This window comes from Pteropus vampyrus, unplaced genomic scaffold (genome assembly GCF_000151845.1).
Source record: "Pteropus vampyrus isolate Shadow unplaced genomic scaffold, Pvam_2.0 Scaffold199, whole genome shotgun sequence".
Taxonomy (NCBI): domain Eukaryota; kingdom Metazoa; phylum Chordata; class Mammalia; order Chiroptera; family Pteropodidae; genus Pteropus; species Pteropus vampyrus.
In genome coordinates, this window is record NW_011888980.1 from 3035673 (window position 1) to 3044479 (window position 8807).

Sequence of the window (8807 nt, forward strand, 5' to 3'; positions counted from 1 at the left end):
ATCAGAATCATTTCTTATACTTGGCTCTAGGCTCATAATAGTTGCCTCAGTGGACATGTGTTGCTTTTGATGCTTGCAATATATTGATAGTTTATCGAAGATGTTAAAAGATTGTTAAAAGACTCTTAAGTTTCTCAATTATTTTAACAAGAAGAACTAACCTGATGGCGAGAGACACCCTGTTAGTCTCAGCTGCTGACACAGGGGTCTTAACCCTACTTTGAATTTAGGATGGCAGGAATTGTGGCCCTCATTCAGGGGAGAAGACAGCTGACTCGTCTTACAGATACCTGGCTGCCCTGCCCTCTGTGACATTCATGATCACGTGGAGAGCTTTTATCCAGGGTTCACCTTTGGAAAATAGACAGCCCCTTTAGTAATATCTTTCTCACTCTTTCTTTCATTCCAGCTCCATCTAATGACTCTAATCCTCTAGAAACCAGCACCAATTGTCTGGTGGCTTAGCATTTTGAGAACTTCCTTTTCAGTGTAAGGGTAAGTACGTGCTATATTTCATTTAGAGTTAGACATATCCTCTGTTTAAGCAAGGCTGGCTCTGGTGCTGTTCTCATTTATATAAAGGGTGATGGGTGCTTAGATCAGGGCGCCTCTGGCTCTCAGAGGCCACATTTCCACAGTGAATGCTGGGAAGTCACAGTTGATGAATTGAGCCATCAGGGTGATGCTCACATTCTCTACATTCTTCAGTGTGTATGTGCGTGTGTGTGCATGTGCGTGTGCGTGTGCGTGTGTGTGTGTGTGTGTGTGTGTGTGTGCAGGGAAGCTCAGAGTCCATTTCTCCACCTACTCTGAAAGTACTTGACAAGTGGAGGTACAGATTATTGAAAATAAAGAGAGGTTTTTAACAACTTCACATAGGTCGATTGTCTCTTTAGCATAGTTGAAACTATCAGATTAGGAAACTGGCTTTTCCATTTGGGAAATGAGGAAGTAGGGTGATTTACTTATTGGCTATGTCCTTAAAAAAAGTTATTCTGTTTTCTAAGCACATAAGTAATGCATTTTTGTTGTAGGAAATTTGGAAGAAACAAGAATTACAAAGACAAAATTAAAATCACATCATTCCACTATTAATATTTATGTGCAAGATTAAAATAGATGCTAATACATGGCAGAGGCATAATATATAACACAATATGATATGTAACATATTAAAATATTATATTTCATTATATTATTTTTCTTGTGAAATTAAAATGTATATTATATTATAGCTTAAATGATATGTATTTTCAGATTCTCTTAAAGGTGAATAATATAAATGAGTATTTGATGGAAAAAAGAAATGATTGAACTCACGCATTGATGAACAAATGCATGAGCAGGTTTATTTTTCACTTGGCAGGGAAGGACTTACAACCCTTTTAAAAATGTTAAACTGGAGGAAATCTGACAGATTCAGACAAACTGCCTCATAATGGAATGACATTTCACTTCATTTTCATTCCATCCCCAAAACATACCCACACATTTATCTCACTGTGAACTTGCCTGGAACAGGAAGTCTACATCTATAGACGTTACTCAAAAATATAAACAGTAAACCTCTGTGTCTCTCAGTCTCTCTCTCTCTCCTTGTCTCTGTCTTACACACAAACACACACACACACACACACACACACACACACACACACACACACACACACACACACACCATGACCACCACGGCTACCACCTCTCCCCAAGTGTAAATAAATCACTCATGTGGGAAGCTGTTATGTAATTCCAGAGATTTCATCATTGCTTATGTTGGGCTGAATATTAGGTGTTATCTTTTTTTTTTTTTCTTTTTGGCATCATAATCTTTTTCTTCAGAGATAAACTATGGTTTAACAAATAAAGCTTCAAATGAAACCTGCCCAGTTCTTTTGAGGTCAATTGCATCTGACTCAAGCAAATGTCAAATTGCTTTGAGACTTCAGTTGTACTCTTTTGCCTTCTAAACAGTGCAGAAAGATGAAAAATGGGAAAACAAACATAAGTCAGAAAAATATGGGATAAGAATAATCAGATCTCATTTTTCTCTCCTCCAATTTCGGTTAGAGATTAAGAACAGGGTTCTGATGTTAGATCTGACCTGAATTCTGACTTCGCTACCTAGACCTGTGACCTCGAATGTTTACCTCCACCTCTTATAGTTTCAGTTTCCTCATTAATAAAATGGGGGATAATAGCAGTCCTATTTTTTAAGATTATTATAAGGATTAAATAATACAGTGGATGTGTAGCACTTGGAACAGGGACTTTTAAATCTAAGCATTTATAATTTTATTATCATCATTGGTCTTTTTTAAATTCAACATTGTTGGGCTAGCATTATCTTAAAACTAAAGAGTTGTAGAATGAGCCACAGAATTCACTATTAGTTTTCTCCTCAAATACTGACTTAGTTTTTTTCTTAGATCTTTAACACGAATACAAACATGGATAACATCTATGAAGTCCTGGTAGGAAGCTTTCAGACAGTTTCTTGCTTGTAGAACGAAATCTAATTTGGTAAAAACAAATAATCCATCCAACCTTCTTAGGATTTTTAACTACAGCATGTAATGATCCATAATGCTATTTTGTCTCTTGGTGTCAGTATAATAAATTAATGGCCTTTATTGGAGAATTATCCAGAGCAGTCAATATTGCTTCATGAGAGTGGTTGTAAGAGAAACCTAATTCTGTTAAAGATTTAGTTACAAAGGAGAATGTCAAAGCCAATGAGGTATGATGCTGTCATGGGACTGAGGTTTAGCACCATGAAACTGATCATCCATGAGTCATTTTTTGGCTCAGACATGTGGAGCCTCCAGGGAGCACTAACAGGATTTGCAAGTATTCTGGCGGCCATCTCAGAGCTGTGCGTTCTGCCCGTTGCACAAACCATGAGACGAGGGCAAGAGAGCCCAAGAGGGATAGTATTTCATGGCTTAATTCTTTCTAGTATGTTCAGAATATCAGAGTTTGGGAAAACACTGTGTTGATCAGTGTTTGCTGCTGAAGGAGATGGGGTGAGAAAACAAGACAATACAGGGTGGTGTCTCCCTTCCTGCATCTACCACAGATGTCTACATGGGCCCGCTATCATCGATTCATGATAGAGGTGAAGCATCAGGGCTGGGGGAAATAGAAATCCTTTCAGGTCTCCTGAGAGTTGACGGGAGATATGGAATAAACAAGAGAGCCAAGGAGGAAAGAGACAGGAACAAGACCCTGAAGTGGGTCCATCATCAGTGCACATTCCATGGCTCTTGCTGGGACTTTCTGGGCCATCTGCCACAGATGAAACTACAAAGATTCCCTACAGACTGAGTTGAAATTGAACCAAACGTGACAATATATTTTCTTTGCTCATGTTTCTCCTTTATACATGTGTTACAGGCCATCTAGTTCTGCTCTCTCCAGCCTGCCCAAGATGGCATTCTTTATTGCAGGGACTCTCAATGTACTTTTGTCAATGTGATTATTCAGACATGGCAGAAACCCCTGGGTCCAGGTTTTTTGGTAATATTTTCGTGTTAATCATCAATGGGATGAGTTCATTGCTTGAACTGGAGGACTGTTTTTTCATGGGCATACATATACAATTAGCACTCCTGCAGTTGTGCTATTGTCGACTAGAAAATATCAAACAGCTTATGCATTGAAGAGGGATAGCCAACCGTCAGATAGATGTCCTGAGAGCCACTGGTTTCCACCATGGCTTTCTAACATGCCTTCACAAGTAAGCCACTTCACTTCTCTGAATCTCAGTTTCTGGAGGGAGTTGAGCTTCGTCTCAATTGTACCTTTAAGCTCAAATTTTAATTGATAATCTATATATGTGTATCAGATATATCAAAAAATATACATAACAATCATAACCAAGAAGTGTATGTGTATGTGTGTATAATAGATATACTTCTTGATTTATTGAGGATTAAAGAGATATGGATTTAAGGTCCTCCAAGCACAATGCCTGGTACATAGGTGTCACTCAATAAACACACTGAATGAGTTACTATTAGGCACATGTATACTTAAGCCACCTCCACATTATAAGCCCTCATTTGAGCTCAATCTTTGTACATGAACATGAAAACTAAGATTCCAGCTCCTTCCCTTGAGGATTCATGATTGCTGCGTGCCATGCTGGACACCTTGCAGTCCTTCCATCTGGTTCCATGGAACTACTGCAACCTCAGGACCTGCATTTGGGGCAATTCATTCCCATCTACTCAACACAGAAGGGTGAGAGGCCATCTTCCAGCTGCAGCAATATTGGGAGTTGACAACTTTCTGGCAATCTGATTTGCTCCTTGGACCAAGTTTGCCCATGGGACAATGAATTACATGGCACTTGGTTTTTTGGAGCAGTCCACAAAAGAATTTTGTATGAGTCAAGGAAAAAACACATGACACTCAAATTGGATAATTTAGGAGAGTTTCATAAAGGGATTGTTTATAAAGATGTAAGCAAGGTGTGGAGAAATTATGATGGATAGTTCAATAGCCTGGAGAAGAGCAATGACCAGCCTCAGGTGCCACCTCTAGGCCTGAAGAATCAATGAGAGGAGTAATTATCAGAACTTGGAGACAGAGAGCTTTGTGGGGAAGGCCACCACCCAGGCTGCTTCGATAGAGAGATATGGCCAGCTTGTGCCGACTGGGCCGGGAGCCAAGGGAGTTGCATCCCCACCTCAATCTTTCTCTCCCGGTGGGGAGAACCTAACCAGATGTCAAAGAACAAGGGGGCCAGTCAGTGCAGACCATTCAGATCAGCCTTTGAGGGCAGAGAAGGGTGGAAGAGAGCAGAACGGGGATCCCCAACCATAACACCTTTTTTCTAAAGGTCTCTAGAACCCAACCACCATTGTTTCTAAGGAAAAATGTATTCTAAGTTCCAAACAATGTACTTAGCTTTTAGAATACTACCTATTTGTAATGTATAGAGTGTCTCTCTCTCATACATATGTTTTGTGTGTACATATACACATATATCTAAAAGTGCTGACATATGGATTAAAATAATAAGGATGACCATTTAATTAAGTTTTGAGAGTGAAGGGGGTGCTACTAATAATTTCACTGGTGAATAGGTAAGCTGGCACTATTCTGGACACACTGGGGCATATAACATGCTGACTGAAATGCAACAAGATGGATTCAGTAAGTATCAAGTGAATCTTAATCTTGTTACTTTATAATCACTTGTATACATGCATATATGTTATGCATGTATAGGAAACATTCCTCTTAGGTAATAGATGTACCTGTGAGGTACAATTTGTGAAGATATCAGTTAAAAAGGGGGAGGTCTTTTCTCTTAAATAATCACTACACCTGCCCTGTCCTGCCCCATGTGTCGAATTTCCCTTTTAACACAACAACTTCTTTATGCTGAGGTATTTCCTCCCACTTAAATGTAGTGACTCTAAGAAAGATTTTATGTTAGGCTGCTTCTGCTGTTGATACCTTACTGGCAACAAGGTTTTCAAGTTCTGGCATTCTTGAAGATGGCTTCCTGTGACAAGGGGACACATAGAAAGACCCTCTTGATGAGGGCAGGTGGCTGTGGCTGAAAGGTCTTGAGATGTTGGGTTGGCTAGGAAATGATCTCGTCAGGGTGTCCTGACTCTAAACTACCTCCTGTCCCATCCCACCCCCGATGAAGCTTCAGCCGTGCTTCTGTCTCCATCTGATTTGCGATCAGAAGTCCTTTTTCTTTTAAAGACAACCAAAGCTCTCTTTCATGGATTATCTGTTAATTCCCCGAAGTGTGGGCTGCATCCCACTGTGATATTCAAAGATGATTTCATGAAGAGTTCAGGCTTTATTAAATAATGCTGAATTCCACACTAAAAGAGTTATTCCCTGTAGCTGACACTGGTGATTGCCTGATGAACTCCAACTTTTTCAGGCAAATGCCCATCAGAGGAGGTGACTCATTGTCCAGCTCAGGTGTAAATCGAGATTATTCTAAAAAATCATAATTCCAATACTCTTCTATTGGCTTACAAAGAGGGCCTGAGGCCAATGAGCAAATGAGTCCTAGCAAATGAGACATGAAAGGGAGTGCCCTTAGGGCTTCTGTAAAGGGTTCTTAACTTCGTGAGCCTGCTTCTTTTTTGGTCAAGTGGAGATGATGACTTTGCCCTACCCAAATTATCTCCTGCTGCAACTTATGGAAAAACTTACACACCACTACTGTGCATTTTTACATCTAATGATGGTATGCTCTTGTTCCCTTCTTCTCAGATCCCATTCTGTTAATTTTTATTTATCTCTCTTTAATCATTAATCTTTTCCTCATCAGAAGCTTCTTATACTCATGCTATAAACAAGCACGTCTTTGTTATCCTAAGACAAACCCTTGACTCAGGCTGCTCTGCTTTATCTTTCCCAGCACTGCCCATCTTCTTGCTGGAGCTGGCTGTATTCTGCACGTTTTCTCGATTTTCGTGTTTTCTCCTCAAATCTCTGCATTCTGATACCTTCACTTATGCCACACTGAAACTGTTCCCATAAAATTTGATGGATCGCCTCCTAATCAACTAAGTCAACCACTTTTATTCAAGCCTCCCATTATTGTCCTCCAAGCTATTGTACTCTCTTCTGATTTTCCTATGCTCTGCCCACATCTTTGTAAATAATCCCTTTGTTAAACTCTCCTAAATTACCCAATTTGAGTGTGCCATGTGTTCCTTCCTCACTCACATAATAGGATTGTGTGAGCTGCTCCTAGAAACTAACATTGTCCTATGGGAAAATTCATTCTTCTTACACCTTCTTTGGAAGCTCTTCCTCCCTTCACTTCCAGGTCATCACTCTCGTTTGGGTTCCCTCCCCTGACTCTTCCTTCTGGTCTCTCACTGGCTCAGTTTCTTTCACGTACATCTTGACATTGATATTCCCTAGGTTTCTGCCTCGCCATTTCTCTAATGCCTGTTTCCAGAGTTCTCATCTACAAATGTGGCTTCAATGATACATTCATGGCCAGATCTGTCAGCGTTATTTCTTCTTACTTTTGCTGGGGAGTCCAGAGAAACCTCAAACATAAAAGATCCCCAATTAGACTTCTTCTCTGTGCTGTTCTGTACCCTCCACCTTTGGCAATGACCTTCCATCCACCACTCATTCAGGCTGGAAACATCAGCATCATCCATGACCCTTTCCATAGCTCCCATGCAGGATTCTCTAGTTCCTGTCCCTTCTACTCTTACATTCTTTTGTCACATTGATCCCCTCAATAATTCCACTCTCACACCCTCAATTGGAGCTCTCTTCATATTACACATGAATTACTTATGTAGACTCCTAAGTGGCCTCCGTTCCTCTTCGTCTTCCAAGTGGCCGCTGCTCTTACCTTTCAACAGAAATTGGATTGTGTCTCCTCTTTTAAAATTTAAATGCCTTCTTTTTGCTAGCAGAAAAGTCTCAACTCTTTAGCATGACACACAAGACTCTTCACAGTTTGATTTGGGCTACTTTTTTAGGCTTGTTTTTCACCATTCTCCTTTATTCATCAGAAGTGCTAGCCAAAAAGAAGTTCTAGCTGCCTTGTGAACATGTACTGTGTACTTTTTCACATGAGTACCTTTGAGTGTCCTAATCCTTCTTTTGGGCATTTCCTTGCCAAATGTCTCCTCCTACCTAATTTTCAAGGTCAAACTTAAAGGATTCTGGACTACACAGGTCATGAGATAGAATGTAGATGTTAGAAGCTGGGGTCATTAATTAAAATTCTGCTGAAATATAATTATTTATGGGTAATGGCTTTATTGTCATGTTCACGATAGCTGCACAGTCCTGGCCCAGAGTAAGGGCTTGAAAACTTTTAGTTAAAAAATGGCAATGTTGTCTTCCCATAGGCATCGCTGATCTTTCCACCTGCCTCTGTGTCTGACCCTCCTGCCCTATAATGGAATCCCTCACTAGGTGCTGCCCTTATATGTGATGTTTTCCTCACTAAGCTATGTATTCCTGAAGGCAAGGACCACGGTCATTCATTTCACAAACAGATGTTGGCCCTATTCTGTTCCAAGTACTCTCCTAAAGGATTGGGTTATACCAGGGAACAGAGCCGATCAAGGTCCCTGTTCTTGGGGAGCTTCCATTTTATCACGAGGAGACTTGCAATAAACTCATATCAAGTCAGTAAACTGCGTAGCAATTAGAAAGTGGTTAGTGCAAGCAAAAATGATGAAGTGGAGCAGGAAGGGAATGGGGATATAGAGCTGATGGGCAAGATACATTTCATGAAGATGACACTGAGCAAAATTCGAAGACACCAGGGATCAGTAATTAAAATTCTGCTGAAATATAATCTCATTTGGGTAATGCCAAGGATTTGCCAAGAAGCTATCTGAAAGAAGAGCATTCCAGGAAGAGAAGACAGCTAGAAAATGGCCTCGAGGCAGAGTATGCCTGGCACATTCTGCGAACACTGAGAAAGCTGAGTGGCTGGTGTGGAATGAGTGACAAAAGGGGCAGGAGATAGGAAACAGACGGAGAGGAGATGGGCATTATGTGACTTGTAAAATGCAAGTGACCTCAGGGATGTTGTTTGGAGATTAAATGAGATGATAATATGAAAAGTGCTAAGCATACTGTCTAATATATTTCTGTCCAATGGAGATATGCAAGCCACAGATGTGATTTAAAGTTTTCTAGTAGCCACATTAAAAATGTTTTAAAAGGATGAAATTAATTTTAATAACAAATTAAATTTATATATCCATAATATTGTCATTCCAACATATAATCAATATAAAAATTGATTAATGAGGAATTAAAAAATTTTTTAAACAAAGTCTTCA

General features: G+C 39.9%; 1 long non-coding RNA gene across 1 annotated transcript in view; it reads left to right on the top strand.

Moving 5' to 3' along the window:
* LOC111746711 overlaps nt 1-496 on the top strand; it is a 43823-nt gene extending 43327 nt beyond the window's left edge. Inside the window, exon 3 of the long non-coding RNA XR_002783233.1 lies at nt 410-496. This is a non-coding gene — a long non-coding RNA (uncharacterized LOC111746711). The remainder of the gene's footprint in view (nt 1-409) is intronic.
* Nucleotides 497-8807: the final 8311 nt, after the last annotated feature.